Genomic DNA, 16421 nt, shown 5'->3' on the forward strand with positions numbered 1-16421 from the left:
GTAATTACCCAACCCTATGAGGGAAAAAGATGCAACAAACTAAACTCACCCCCAACACAAGACACAGGTGAATAGGCTCATGTCCGCTTGGTCTGGAGCATCAAAGGATGCCACCATAGCACATCGTGCACCGCCGGGACTCTGGAGCGGCCACTTCCGGTCTGTGAAACGCACATGTCGCACGGCCGGAAGTGTGCCTATGGAACGCAAACAGGAAGTAAAGTTCCGTTTTATCGGACACCACTGAGCCACATCAGAATTTGATTCCAAATCAATCCACTGGGTATAATTAAAGTTATAGCGTCTATAAGTGATACAGTGCATATGACATGCACCCGTAGGGTACTAGAGCCAGGCAGTGCAGAATAGAGGATTCCTATTATAAAATCACATAACACATCAACAACAGACAGACAACATGCATATTTGTCCAGATCCTCAAGGTACAGTTTCTCCACTGTGTAATTTCCCTCATAGGGTTGGGTAATTACACAGTGGAGAAACCTTGTGTCGCTCTCTGATGACATCATATTCGGTTTTGGCGCTATTTTCAAGTGATTGGGGTATTTAGGGCCAGTCAGGCAGAACCAGTGTTGCTGCTGGATGTCTGGATTCATTGTTCACGGTTGGTGGAATTGGTGATCTTTATACAGTACCTCCTGAGGAAGGCCCTTGTTTTGGGCCGAAAGCGCTTGAGGAATTGCTGATCATGTAAAGTATTATCTTCAATAAATGAACATTTGGTAAAATATAAAGAAGTCTGGTGAGTGCCCCCTCTGAATTGCTTTCTCTATATTTGGATGCCTCGGTATCCGGGTTGACACCCCAGCGTATGCATAATTGGAAGATGTGAGTGCAATCATACATTGGATATATCTAAGGAAATGGCTTTTTAGAATAAGGACCGTCTCCTGATTAGTCACCCATCCGTTATTACACCTGAAACTACATCCTGGATAATTAGAGTCTTTGGACATCCAACACAGCAACTGCTGGTTTTTTGCAGTTGGTATTCCTTTTTGAATACCTTTATTTTTAACCAATTTTCTTGTTTTTGAGGTTTTTTTGCATCGGGCATGATAGGGCTAGTACCGTCCCATTGATTTTTATGTACTCTTTGTGATAGCAGCTTTTGTTTCATGATACATTGAATAGTGTCTATATTGTTTCTGTGGAGCTGAATGACTGCTATATGAAATGTCCCAGTCTGGCACGGTGGGTTTTGATGAGGGATTGTTATTTGCGGCAGAAAATCAGTTGGTATCACTAACTGACGATGATGCTGAGAAAGTATATTTCCATCACTTTGAGTTTACTAGCCTTCCAGCAGAAAAACCAATTGATCTCTTTCACAAGGTACTACGTTTAAAACGTAGAGAGGTGGAATTAACACTCCACGGCCAATTCTTATCCGAATACCACCGAACTAAACGCATACCACGTGGATTTCGAGTGAGCAACACCCCCACCATCGGTAGAACTAATGCAGCCTTCTGCAGTAAATGGTGTGGTGTTTTAAATAAATGCTCACTCGACTTAATCCTCTTGGTCATTGAAGAAGTGGGGATAGAATTGGTTAAAATCAGGGAGGAAATTGAGACCTTTGAGAAAAAATATCTACAAACCTTGAAGGCAGATAAAACGGAAACCTGGTGTGACAAATTGCAATCACAATTAGATACGTTCAAGGACCAGTTGGTGACTTTTAAAAGGAAAAAGTTACAAATTGTCACTCAGGATTACACTACCCATCAAGTCTATAGGTGGTTAACAGGTGGTACAGGGGTGACTAGACGCTTTAGACAGAATAGGCCCTATCACAATAGATTCCAACAGAATAGTGATTCCTCGACATCACAGTCAGCTTCAGATTCTGAAGCTAGAGGGACTCGCCCACCGAGTGGTTTTTTAGGCAGAGGTACGCGTCCACCTCCCTCAAGAGATCCAGCAGACCAAGAAGACCCCACCCAAGAAGAGGCAGCTTTAAAAAGAAGAGCGAGGAGAAAGAAGGATTGAACAGCATTTTCAATCTATCTGATCACGTTCTGACGAAAGGGGAGATTTCACTCCTGTCATTAGGTCTTTCTTTTGTACCCACCTCCAGACACGACGATTTCAACTTAGCGGTTGATCATTATAAATTTGGGCGTAAGCTGCGCTTACGCGAGTTCTTTGGGGACAAAATTATGAAAGAGGGTGTGGATTTAACTGACCCCAAAATACTTAAAAAACCCAGTCTGTTTGATCCCCCCTCATCCAGCCCAAGTATACGGACCTTTTTAAGGATGACCGAAAATGACTTTAGAAATGATACCTCTAGGGGATTCCCAAATTTGACACCTGACCAACGTACAGCTTTAAGATCTCTGAGAAATAATGATAAGATTATTATTCGGCCCGCTGACAAAGGCGGTGCCGTGGTGATTCAGAATCTTGATAGCTATGATGCTGAGGTCAGGCGGCAACTCGCGAATCCTGAAGTTTATTCTAAATGTACGCATAATCCCATGCCTCTGGTGAAAAGAAAGGTTGATACATTAATTGACAGATCGGTCAGCATGGGTTGGCTGACGGAACAGATGGCGACCTACTTAAAGGTAGATTTTCCTATCTGCCCGATGCTTTACACGCTTCCCAAGGTCCATAAGTCTTTGGTCAACCCCCCTGGCAGACCTATCATCTCTGCTAGGGGGTCGCTTCTACAACCTTTAGCCATATTCTTGGATGGTTTCCTTCAAGAATTAATACCATTTATACCAAGCTATCTTAAAGATACTGGTGACTTTCTGGACAGAATTGTGGACCTTGGGGACATTAAAGAGAATGTGTTACTTGCAACACTAGACGTATCGTCACTGTATACGATCATTCCCCATAGGCTAGGCCTAGAGGCAGTAAGGAATTTACTTGTATCTACTGACTTTGGTACCATTCCTATTGATTGTATTCTGGCATTCTTAGAGATGATATTAACTAACAATCATTTTATGTATCAAGGAGAGTACTATATGCAATGCTCAGGGACCGCCATGGGTTCAAACGTGGCGCCTGTTTATGCAGGTATATTTATGCATGAGTATGAAACGGTAAACATCATGCCGAAATATAGCACTAAGATTGTGTATTATAAGCGTTTCATAGATGATGTGTTTTTGCTATGGGACGGTACTGAACTTGAGTTTAATGAGATGTTAGAATATCTGAATAACCTGGATTCCACCGTGCGTCTTACGGGACATTCAGACATGAAGTCTGTCAATTTTTTGGACTTGACTATTTTTCGGGCCGGAACTAAATTGGGGACTACACTATTCAGAAAAGAGACGGACCGTAACACGATTCTGCACGCCACAAGTAACCATCCGCCAGCTTTAAGATCAAGCCTTCCAATCTCACAATTTATGCGAGTCTTGAGAAACAATACGAATCCAATGACTGCTGAAGAGCAGATTGAAGAGATGAAGGCTCGTTTTATTCAGAGGGGGTACAGCAATGACATCATCAGCAAATGTTTGGAAAGAGCACGATCACGCGTTGGTGAAGCTAAACCGACCAAAGAACAGCGGATGATATATGTCACACAATTTGACGCTAAGTCGCCAGCCATTAGATCATCACTAAGGAAGCACTGGCCTATCTTAAATTCAGATCCGAAATTTAAGAAAGTTTTGGAACATCCACCTATGCTAGCATTTAGACGTGGCCGAAACCTGAAACAGCTGTTGATGCACCCTACAAGACAGACTGGTGACTCGGCAAAGAATTGGTTACACAAAACAAGAAAAGGCTGCGTCAAATGTTTGGGTTGTGTGACATGTCGCTCAATGCTGGTCGGAGATAAGTTCCCACATCCGTTGAGTGGAAAACCAATTACCATCCGTTACCGGTTACACTGTCGGATGGACCATGTTGTCTATATGTTACTATGCCCATGTGGACTGCCATATGTGGGAATGACCACCTGTTCATTCAGGGAGCGAATGGCTAACCACCGCAGCTCAATTCATCAAGCGCTACAAACAGGCAGTACCGACAAACCGGTGGCCTTACACTTCCTGAAGGAAGGACACCAAGTGGCATCTTTAAAGTGCAGAATCATAGATTGGGTCCCCATCCCCACTAGAGGGGGAGATCGCTCACTCCTCCTTAGAAAACTTGAAGCAAGATGGATACACAGACTTGGTTCCGTAACACCGAATGGTCTGAATGAGTCCAACCCGCTTAATATATTTTTACGTTAGATTCTATTCTTAGGCCTTTTTTGCCCGATGCATGCTTTTTTATTGCTTTTTCTTTTGTAAAAAAATTTTTTATATATATTTTTTGGTGTTATTATACACAGTGTCAGTATTATAATGAATATTCCCACAACAGGGACACTGTATTGTGCTTATATAGATATATAAAAAACACTAAAAAATCTGTTTGGTTTTAATCATGCATGTTTGATTTGATCCCCTTGGTACAGTTTGAAATCTAGAAGGGTGCATTATATTACGGATTAGTAGCCCAGGAACGGGTGTATAAATTAATTAATAATAGCGGTGTCCGTGTTTTTACTGTACCTTGAGGATCTGGACAAATATGCATGTTGTCTGTCTGTTGTTGATGTGTTATGTGATTTTATAATAGGAATCCTCTATTCTGCACTGCCTGGCTCTAGTACCCTACGGGTGCATGTCATATGCACTGTATCACTTATAGACGCTATAACTTTAATTATACCCAGTGGATTGATTTGGAATCAAATTCTGATGTGGCTCAGTGGTGTCCGATAAAACGGAACTTTACTTCCTGTTTGCGTTCCATAGGCACACTTCCGGCCGTGCGACATGTGCGTTTCACAGACCGGAAGTGGCCGCTCCAGAGTCCCGGCGGTGCACGATGTGCTATGGTGGCATCCTTTGATGCTCCAGACCAAGCGGACATGAGCCTATTCACCTGTGTCTTGTGTTGAGGGTGAGTTTAGTTTGTTGCATCTTTTTCCCTCATAGGATTGGGTAATTACACAGTGGAGAAACCTTGTGTCGCTCTCTGATGACATCATATTCGGTTTTGGCGCTATTTTCAAGTGATTGGGGTATTTAGGGCCAGTCAGGCAGAACCAGTGTTGCTGCTGGATGTCTGGATTCATTGTTCACGGTTGGTGGAATTGGTGATCTTTATACAGTACCTCCTGAGGAAGGCCCTTGTTTTGGGCCGAAAGCGCTTGAGGAATTGCTGATCATGTAAAGTATTATCTTCAATAAATGAACATTTGTTAAAATATAAAGAAGTCTGGTGAGTGCCCCCTCTGAATTGCTTTCTCTATATTTGGATGCCTCGGTATCCGGGTTGACACCCCAGCGTATGCATAATTGGAAGATGTGAGTGCAATCATACATTGGATATATATATATATATATATATGTATCTATCACAAACATATATGATTCATACATATATCACACACACATACATGATACATACATGAGAAAGACCTGGGATGGTGATGAGGCCCGGGCCCCCTGCTGATGTTGCGTTGAGGAAGGCAGTGTTCCAGGGCGGATGCCAGTCGGGGAGAGCGCCGCGCAGCCCGGGAAAAATACTGCTGAGGAGCTACATCTGGAAGAGCCCCAGGGAGGGAGAGTGTCACATGCCCCATCCTGCGCGGCACACTCTGCAGGCCTGCACATGGGAAGGGAGGTCTCTGGCCACACATACTCACCCTGCTGCTGAAGCCCCGCTGCTGTCCCCATCAGCGCTCTCCAGCGGGGAGCGGGGCCAGGATGAACCTCAACCTGTGAGAACTATCTTCATGATCAAGAGATCTCATATGCAAGATAAGTATATGTTGGGAAAGGGCTGGGGAGGGCGGCTGCTCGGGCACACCCTCGTCAAGTTAAGGAGATTTAACTGAGGAAGCACAAGGGAACTCTCGTCTGGGGACAACAACTGCAGGGAGACCACATCTTTTCAGATGAACATGGGAGGGCGGAAGGCTGCCTAATACTGAAGCACCCTCAGACATTAAACCATATGCAACAACTATTGCAAGCATTCCTGGGGGAAGGTCTGCAGCAGACGGATTTGCATTCGGTGATGTCATCCAAGCAGTGGGCCAAAGTTGGCTGGAACCCTCATCTGTATATGAAAAGAGAAAAGGGGCATGCGGGGCATGGCGGTCTTTGCGGCGCTTAGATAACCCCAAGTTTGCATTAAACACCCCCACCCTCCTTCGGTGTGGGGCTCATGTTGGCCATGCCCAAGCCCCTGAAGCATTCAAGCTGATTTCTTGCAGCAGCTGGGCACTGTAACAGCTTCAGAGCTGCTCTACAAGACAAGTAAAAGGGTGTGGGCCCTGCAGCACCACCGGTAGTTTGCATACACACATATATAGGACAGCATCTCTTATATGCCTCAGGCTCAATAAAATAGTATCCTTGTCTAGGCTATCCATCCCCTCAGATAAGGCATTTGTCCATGCCGCTACAGCACTACACACCCTGGTCGACGCAATTGCCGGTCTGAGTAAGGTACCTGAATGTGTATAAATGGACTTCAGGGTAATCTCCTGTTTGCGGTCAGCACACTCTTTGAGGGTAGCCGTATCCTGGGACGGGAGGGCTACCTTCTTGGATAAGCGTGTTAATGCTTTGTCCACCCTAGGGGAGGATTCCCATCGTAACCTATCCGTTGATGGGAAAGGATACGCCATAAGAATCCTTTTGGAAATCTGCAGTCTTTTATCTGGAGATTTCCAAGCTTTTTCACATAACTCGTTCAGCTCGTGTGAGGGGGGAAAGGTTACCTCAGGCTTCTTTCCCTTGTACATATGTACCCTCTTGTCAGCGACAGGGGGTTACTCTGTGATGTGCAAAACCTTTTTTATTGCCATAATCATAAATCGAATGGATTTTGCCAATTTTGGCTGTAACTTTGCATCATCGTAATCGACACTGGAGTCAGAATCCGTGTCGGTATCTGTGTCAACAAACTGGGATAGTGGGCGCTTATGAGACCCTGACAGTCCCTGCAACATAGGATCAGGCATGGGTTGAGACCCTGACTGTCCCAAAGCTTCTGCCTTGTCTAATCTTTTGTGCAATGAGTTTACACTAGCATTTAAAACATTCCACATATCCATCCAATCAGCTGTCGGCGGAGACACCACATTCATTTGCTCCCGCTCCTCTCTAATATAGCCTTCTTCCTCAGACATGTCGACACACGTGTACCGACACACCACACACACAGGGAATGCTTTTTCTGAAGACAGTTTCCCCACAAGGCCCTTTGGAGAGACAGAGAGGGAGTATGCCAGCACACACCCCAGCGCTATATAACCCAGGAATAAAACAGTAACTTAATGTTTGCCCAGTAGTGCTGCTGTATGTAATTTGCGAATTATGTGCCCCCCCCCCTCTTTTCAACCCTCTTGTCTAACGTGGTATAAGCAGGGTAGAGTCCGGGGAGCTTCCTCTCAGCGGTGCTGTGGAGAAAAAATGGCGCTGGTGAGTGCTGAGGGAGAAGCCCCGCCCCCTCAGAGGCGGGCTTCTGTCCCGCTTAAACTGTAAAATTGGTGGGGGCTCATACATATATACAGTGCCCAGCTGTATATATGTTATATTTTTGCGAAATAGGTTTATATTGCTGCCCAGGGCGCCCCCCCTGCGCCCTGCACCCTTACAGTGACCGGAGTATGTGAGGTGTATGGGAGCAAAGGCACACAGCTGCAGTGCTGTGCGTTACCTCAGTGAAGATCATGAAGTCTTCTGCCGCCTCTGAAGTCTTCTTTTCTTCTCATACTCACCCGGCTTCTATCTTCCGGCTCTGCGAGGGGGACGGAGGCGCGGCTCTGGGACGGACGGCGAGGGTGAGATCCTGCGTACCAATCCCTCTGGAGCTAATGGTGTCCAGTAGCCTAAGAAGCAGGACCTTGCAACTCAGAGAGTAGGGCTGCTTCTCTCCCCTCAGTCCCTCGATGAGGGAGTCTGTTGCCAGCAGTGCTCCCTGAAAATTAAAAACCTAACAAAATACTTTCTGTCAGAAAGCTCAGGAGAGCTCATGAAAAGCACCCAGTCTCCACTGGGCACAGTATCAAACTGAGGTCTGGAGGAGGGGCATAGAGGGAGGAGCCAGTGCACACCCAGAACTAAAGTCTTTCTTAAAGTGCCCATGTCTCCTGCGGAGCCCGTCTATCCCCATGGTCCTTACGGAGTCCCCAGCATCCTCTAGGACTTTAGAGAAAATAGGATTTTAATACCTACTGGTAAATCCTTTTCTCTTAGTCCGTAGAGGATGCTGGGCACCCGTCCCAGTGCGTACTGTGTCTGCAGTTATTAAATGGCCCTTAACTCCAGAACATTTATGTGGAGACAACTTTCCTGACTTGACCATCTTCCTTGGATGTTTTCCCCCTGTGTGACCGCTCCCCAGCCTCGGAGGGTTGCATCCGTGGTCCCTAGGATCCCGTCCTGGATCCCAAACCATCGCCCCTCTAGGTGGTGAGAACTGTGCAGCCACCAATGGAGTGAGATTCTGGTCTTGGAAGACAGGATTATCCTCCGGTGCATGTGTAGGTGGGATCCGGACCACTTGTCCAACAGGTCCCACTGGAACACTCTGGCATGGAGCCTGCCAAACTGAATGGCCTCGTAGGCCGCAACCATCTTCCCCAGCAACCGAATGCATTGATGGATTAACACTCTTGCTGGTTTCAGAATTTGTTTGACCAGACTCTGGATCTCCAGAGCCATTCCACTAGAAGAAAACCTCTTCTGTGTCCAGTATCACTCCCAAAAACAACAACCGCGTCATTAGGACCAACTGCGATTTTGGCAAGTTTAGGAGCCAACCATGTTGTTAAAGAACTGTCAGGGAGAGTAGATGTTTTGCACCAACTGGTACCTGGATCTCGCCTTTATCAGGAGATCATCCAAGTACGGGATAATTGTGACTCCTTGCTTGCGAAGGAGAACCATCATTTCCGCCATCACCCTGGTGAAAATCCTCGGAGCCGTGGACAGACCAAACGGCAACGTCTGAAATTGGTAATGACAATCCTGAATTGCAAACCTCAGGTAGCTTGATGCAGTGGCTAAATGGGAACATGTAAGTAGGCATCCTTTATGTCTACCAAAACCAGGAAATCTCCTTTATCCCCCGGACTGGAGATCACTACCCTGAGAGATTCCATCTTGAAATTGAATTTCTTTAGGTAGAAATTAAGGGATTTCAGATTTAAGATTGGTCTGACTGAGCCGTCCGGCTTCGGGACCACGAAGAGGCTTGAATAAAAACCTTCTCCCTGCTGACTAAGGCTGATTTGAACAATCGGTGAGGGGGAACTTCTTGAAACCCCAGTTTGTACCCTTGGGACACTATTTGTAAAACCCACGAGTCCAGGTCCGAATGAATCCAGAACTGACTGAAGAGTTTTAGACGTGCCCCCCAGTGGTGGAACTAGCGAGCAGTGGGCCCATGTGCGACAAAATGGCTTGGGCCCCCCCCCCCCATCCCTTCCCATCCAAGTCCACCCCCTCACCCCTGGAGAGGATCTGGTGAGGGGGGCCTGCTCAGGGAAGTGGATACCTAGCAACAGTGCCGTAACTAGACATTTTAGCAGTGTGTGCAAGAAACTGCATTGGAGCCCCACCCCTGCATGCAAAACAGGGGCAGTGCGCGCTGTAGGCGCGCGCAAAAAAACATAGTGGCGTGGCTTCGTGGTTAAGGGGTGTGGCCACAAAATAATACCAATTCATAAAACGGTGCACAGTAGTCTCCATTATTCAAATTACGCCGCACAGTAGCACCACTACACCAGGTAGAGACCCTTTTACACCTCACGGCGGACAGATTCCTCTTTTTACACATTACAGCAGACAGCGTCCTCTTTTTACACATTACAGCAGACAGCGTCCCCTTTTTACACATTACGGCAGACAGCATCCCCCTTTTTTACACAACGGCAGACAGCGTGCCCTTGTTACACATAGCGGCAGACAGCGTACATTTTTTTCACATAACGGCAGACAGCCTGCCCTTGTTAAACATAGCGGCAGACAGCGTACACTTTTTACACATAACGGCAGACAGCCTGCCCTTGTTAAACATAGCGGCAGACAGCGTACACTTTTTTCACATAACAGCAGTCAGCCTGCCCTTGTTACACATAATGGCAGACATCGTACACTTTTTACACATTACAGCAGACAGCTTGCCCTTGTTACACATTACAGCAGACAGCTTGCCCTTGTTACACATTACAGCAGACAGCTTGCCCTTGTTACACATTATGGCAGACAGCGTGCCCTTGTTACACATTACGGCAGACAGCATCCCCCTTGTTACACATTACGGCAGGCAGATTCCCCCTTGTTACACATTGCGGCAAGCAGATTCCCCCTTTTTACACATTGCGGCAAGCAGCTTCCCCCTTTTTACACATTGCGGCAGGCAGATTCCCCCTTTTTACACATTGCGGCAGGCAGTCCCCCTTTTTACACATAGCTGCAGGCAGATTCCCCCTTTTTACACATAGCGGCAGGCAGATTCCCCCTTTTTACACATTGCGGCAGGCAGTCCCCCTTTTTACACATAGCTGCAGGCAGATTCCCCCTTTTAACACATAGCTGCAGGCAGATTCCCCCCTTTTACACATAGCTGCAGGCAGATTCCCCCTTTTTACACATAGCGGCAGGCAGATTCCCCCTTTTTACACATAGCGGCAGGCAGATTCCCCCTTTTTACACATAGCGGCAGGCAGATTCCCCCTTTTTACACATAGCGGCAGGCAGTCCCAACAAAGAAAGAAAGAGTCGAAAGAAAGAAAGAGAAAGAAAGAAAGAAAGAAAGAAAGAAAGAAAGAAGAATTATACTTACCCTCTCCGCTGGCTCAGGCTTCTCGTGCAGCTTGACGATTCCCGGGCAGTAGAGAAGGAGGAGGAGGGAGGTGGAGGAGGGAGCCGCAGCAGCGCTGTCTTATTGGTGGAGGCGCTGCTGCTGCTGCCCCTCTGCTTCACTATAGGCTGTTCTCGGAAGACAGCCTATAGTGAAGCAGAGGGGCAGCAGCAGCAGCGCCTCCACCAGTAACAAAGCGCTGCTGCGGCTCCTTCCTTCACCTCCCTCCTCCTCCTCCTCCCCCCCGTGCCGCTGCTCCTCTCATCTCCAAGCGACCCTCCTCCCTCTTCGTGTGTTACAGAGGCGGCAGCGTGTCTGGTGCTGCGGCTGCTGCCCGTAGTGCCCTGGCCTGATCTGTTCGTTACGACGGGCGGGCGGCGGGAGTCGCAGGACGCATACCTGACGGGAGCGCTGGTGTGCGGCTGCGGCATGATACAATGAGTCATTGTGACTCATTGTAATGCCGGCGGCTGTGGGCCCTTGAGTGCGGCGGGGCCCCAGTGCAATGCACTGCCTGCCCTGCCAGTAGTTTCGCCCCTGGTGCCCCCCACTGGTGTGGGCTCCTGCAAGAGAGCCCCAGCGTCATGCAGTGGATTTGGCAGAAGCAGAGGACTCTGCTCCTGCGATCTTGAAGAGGCTTCTTGGAGTCAGCATCAGCATTCCCTTGGTGAATCCACAATGCCCTCCTATCCGAGACTGCCATGAAATTGGCCCGTGAGCACTTGTGCCCGGTGTAGGATTTTTAAATATGTGTAGTTTACTGTATGCAAGGGTTTAAAACCTTTTAGGAACTGAGATCTAAGGTGTATTACATGTAGTTTAAAAAAAACAAAAAAGGTTTATTTTATGGCAGTAGTTTCCAAACTGGGGTTCTTGCACTGGTAGCATAGTTTGGTGGTCCAGGACCAATTAAAATTATTTATACTTTATTAAATTGGCAAAACCATTCCCTCACAACATAACTGAACCTGAGGATGACATGCTATAAACACAATTTACTTGATTTTATATTTTTTTCTGAATTTCTCAATAAAAAAAACTTTGGCCTAGGGGTGCCGTGAAACAAATTTTGATACTATTTATTTATATAGTGCTCTTTCTCCAACAGGACTTGAGATATGGCTTCTGGAACTGAACACAGGATTCTAAATGTGGCTGTACCAAGGACCTATACAGTGGCATTACAGGTTGAGTATCCCTTATCCAAAATGCTTGGGACCAGAGGAATTTTGGATATCGGATTTTTCTGTATTTTGGAATAATTGCATACCATAACGAGATATTATGGTGATGGGACCTAAATCTAAGCACAGAATGCATTTATGTTTCATATATACCATATACACACAGCCTGAAGGTCATTTTAGCCAATATTTTTTATAACTTTGTGCATTAAACAAAGTGTGTGTACATTCACAGAATTCATTTATGTGTCATATACACCTTATACACACAGTCTGAAGTTCATTTAATACAATATTTTTAATAACTTTGAGTATTAAACAAAGTTTGTGTACACTGAGCCATCAAAAAACAAAGGTTTCACTATCTCAGTCTCACTCAAAAAAGTCCGTATTTCGGAATATTCCGTATTTCGGAATATTTGGATATGGGATACTCAACCTGTATTACTTTTTTCTGCTACTGGTTCTTTACCTATGCAAACAAGCATCTGACTTGCCTTTCCTATTGCTTTGTTACATTGCTCACCTGAAATAGTAATACTTAGATAGCTTTCCTCTTGCCATTATAATGCCCTTAATATTATAGTTAGCCTTTGTATTTTTGAGACGTGTATGATTTTGCATTTTTTGGCATTAAATGTTGCCATGTTCTTGACCATTCCTCTAGTCCAGGGGCGGAACTGCCAGAGACAACGGAGTCAGTTGCCGCCGGGCTCCAGCCCTAAAGGGGCTTCCTCCATTGCCCTCCGGCTGTTACGTGCCCTTCCTACTAAATAGACAAAGGCGCTACCAGCAGGGTCTCGCAGTTTGTACATTCCATGCCGTAACACCCTTCTTTCCACCTTTTTCAAGACCCAGCCCAGCAGCCTCGCCGCTGCCACCACCGCTAGCTGCAGCACTGCCAGCGGTGGGGTGCCCCTGCTTCTTCTCACACCACAGATAGCTGGGCAGCACTGCAACTGCCTGCCTGATTGCTCCGCCCCCTTCCGGCTCCCAAGCACCTCTGCTGCCCAGTGATCCAGGAGCCTGCTGCTAGGAAGAAGTGGCCGAGCTTCAGCAAGCGAGTCTGGACACTGGCGGAGGAAGCCATGATAACCAGATAATGGGGAGTGGAGAGCCAGTTCCAAGGTAATACTTTATACAGCTGGTTGAGATCCTGGTCGGTGGATATGGATTCCAAGAAAACCCTGGAGGTGCTTCCTTTCAAGGGAGACACTCTCTTTGGAGAAGACCTCAATAAGATTGTAGCTGATCTGGCTACTGCTAAAACAGCTTGCCTACCTAGTATGACTCCTACCACGCAGAAGGCTAAAAGTACTTTCCCTTGGCCCTTTCATCCTCAAGGTAAAGCGTACCCAAGGTCAGGCATACCCAAAGCAAGCTCATGCTTCCAGACCTGCCAAGCCCAGACTGAAGCAAGCCTGGGCTGCCCATCAGCCTGCTTCCAAAACGGACAAGCCTGCCGCATGACGGTGCAGGCCTCCCTCTGGGGGATCCCAGGGTGGGGGGCCCGACTTCTAGGTTTGGCATAATTCTAAGCTAGAGAATTCTGTTTGGAGCTCACCTTGTACTTTGTGAAGAAATAATCAGCATTGTGGCTGAGCAGATACATGTAGTGTGTGGCTGCAAACTGCATGGATCTCCTGCGTTGTAATGCTGATACTTTTTTTTTCAAAGTACCAATAGCTTCATATAATGTTCACAATTTTTATGCAGGATCAAATAGCTCAATAGGTAGGGTGTTTGATTAGAATTCAACAGGTTATAGGTTTGAATCCTGGGTATGGTAGTTTGAGATGTGTTATTTAATAAAGTATGTTGTTCTGACTGCCGGCATCCTATCACCTGGGATATCATACTAAATAAATGGAGTTGATCAATTTTTTTTTATTTTTTTTTTAAACCAGGGACAATTTCCAGATACTTTTCTTTATAACTGAGATTGCCCCCTGGAACTTCACATCAGTTGACAACTATGCATGAGTGAGCAGTGCTTGCTCTGGATCTGCCCACCCATTTATGTGCCGTCATAAAAGAAAGCACAACTGACAGTTATCCTGGGCGTACACTACACAATTATCTGTCAGGCTATCTATCCAGTCTGGATGGATGGAATGAAAATCTGGTAATGTATAGGAGCAAATGTCAATTAACCATTTGCTCCCAAACACTAGAAAAGTGGTCAAAAATGGTCATTACACAAATTGGTTAAACCCAAAATTTAACCAATTTGTTTAGGGGACCATTTTTGTCCATTTTCTAGTGTTTGAGAGTAAATCGTTGATGGTCATTTGCTCACATAGATAACCGGATTTCTATTCCAACCAGCCAGTGTTGGAGATATGGTCTGCCAGATTACATAATGCATACCAGAGCCATAACTAGACTTTTTGGTGCCCTGTGACAGATAATTATATGCCCCCCCCCCCTCCCCATTTTTGCAATATGGACAAAAGGCGCATGCCTTGTGGGGAAGGGGCATAACAAGATTGGTCTCAGAGAAAGCACATGAGATATGAAGATATATCTAGTATACTTGACACTCAATGGTTTGTGGTATTGCCGGGGTGCCCTCCTTAAATGCATATACAGTCACACATGGCGTGTTTGTGCAAATGGCATATCAGCAGTCAGCACTAACTGGTGACATGCCATTTGTACAAGTAAGCCATGTGTGACTAATATATAAACATACTTTATTAAATAACACCTCAAACTATCATACCCAGGATTCAAACCTATAACCTGTTGAATTCTAATCAAATACCCTACCCATTGAGCTACTTGATCCTGCATCTATTCTAACCTCCAAAAACAGATTCAGTTGCATTTTCCAGCGTGTTTTGTTTGCGCCTTTGCAAATGTCTTACATCGACAAACTTATTCAGTACTATTTTGCAAATAGGGTTACATTGTCGCAACATTGTGTTCCCTAATTGCTTGATTTTTTTAAATGCAACAATTGATAAAGACACCTGATAATTGCTCTGTGGAGTCTTATTTTGTGTCTACTTCTAATCTACATATAATTCCCTACCTCTAATCAAGGCATTTTTAAATGCTGGGGGCTGCCAGGACGTGAGGCCTACCTAGACTTTAGATCTGAATTTGAATGTACTTGTGAACTAACTTAATTTCCTACTTCTAAATTCATTCCTAAATTCACTACTTACATGAATCCTGTAGTTGGGCATTTTGGGACTTCGATTGTGGGCATTGTTTTGTGTCCAGACCAGCAGCAGGTGGTGTGCATTTGCTGGAAAGGCATCGAAGACCTCCGATATGCTGCATCTCCTGATGTGTGTCTCCCTCAAGTGTCTGTCAGCAAATGCCTGCTAGACACCCCATTCCAAGCTGATTGTGACATCACGGTACATGCATCATAGAACAGGCATGCTAGAACATGGGCCTTCAACCTGCGACCCTCCAGCTGCTGTGGAACTACACATCCCAGCATGCCCTGCCTCAGTTTTAGCATACCTTAATAGCAAAACTGTGGCAGGGCATGCTGGGATGTGTAGTTTCACAGCAGCTGGAGGGCCACAGGATGAAGACCCATGTGCTAGAGCCAAGCCGCAGGTACATTGAATGCTAGCAAGCTGAATATTTAAATCCTTTTTGTTCCGCAGCATTCCAATGTGGAAGATTCCATGGAACCAGAGATCCTTCCATTGAGAAGGACATGCTGCCTGGATGACTACACTGTGCAAATTAAATCACGGAGCCAGTTGGTTTGTGGGTGGCTCTGGTGACTGGGTGGTTGGGTGGGTGGTGTGTCGGAGGTGGAGCACATGCAAATGATTGTGTATCATCCAGCTAGTGAGAGAGAAAACTCATGCAGGAGTGTGCCTGCTTGTCAGTGGGTTATGCACCTTGCCAGACGTCAAATCTACATAGAGCAGCTGGAGGGGACAAGAGCAGGTTTGCAAAATATAGATAGAAGAGCATATATGCTGGCACATTCTCCATGATTGTGTCAGCTTATGTTTTGGTGCACTGCACTTTCCTCCACTAAGTTTTAGCCATTTTTGTTAAGCTCAAGTGTAGTTGCTTCTCGGCCTTTTGGCTGTGATCTTGTATCGTGGTTGAAGGGTCTGCTGGAGGGAGGGATTGTTTTCTTCATTGGCGAAAAACCAAAGATATTCCAGGATGGAAGGCTTGGGAACACTATCCGTTTTTCAGTTGTGGAAGAGCACAGAGGTCGGATTAGACTACATTCTATAGTAAAGGATACCTTTCTATTTATTGCCCCTCCCCTTATATGTGTCTGTGTTACAATAAAGCTTCGGTCTTGTGATTCCCTCACCCTCTTACACTCCACACACATAGCCTTATTAACTGTTGTATTATTGTATA

This window comes from Pseudophryne corroboree, unplaced genomic scaffold, assembly GCF_028390025.1.
Source record: "Pseudophryne corroboree isolate aPseCor3 unplaced genomic scaffold, aPseCor3.hap2 scaffold_414, whole genome shotgun sequence".
NCBI classification, from domain to species: domain Eukaryota; kingdom Metazoa; phylum Chordata; class Amphibia; order Anura; family Myobatrachidae; genus Pseudophryne; species Pseudophryne corroboree.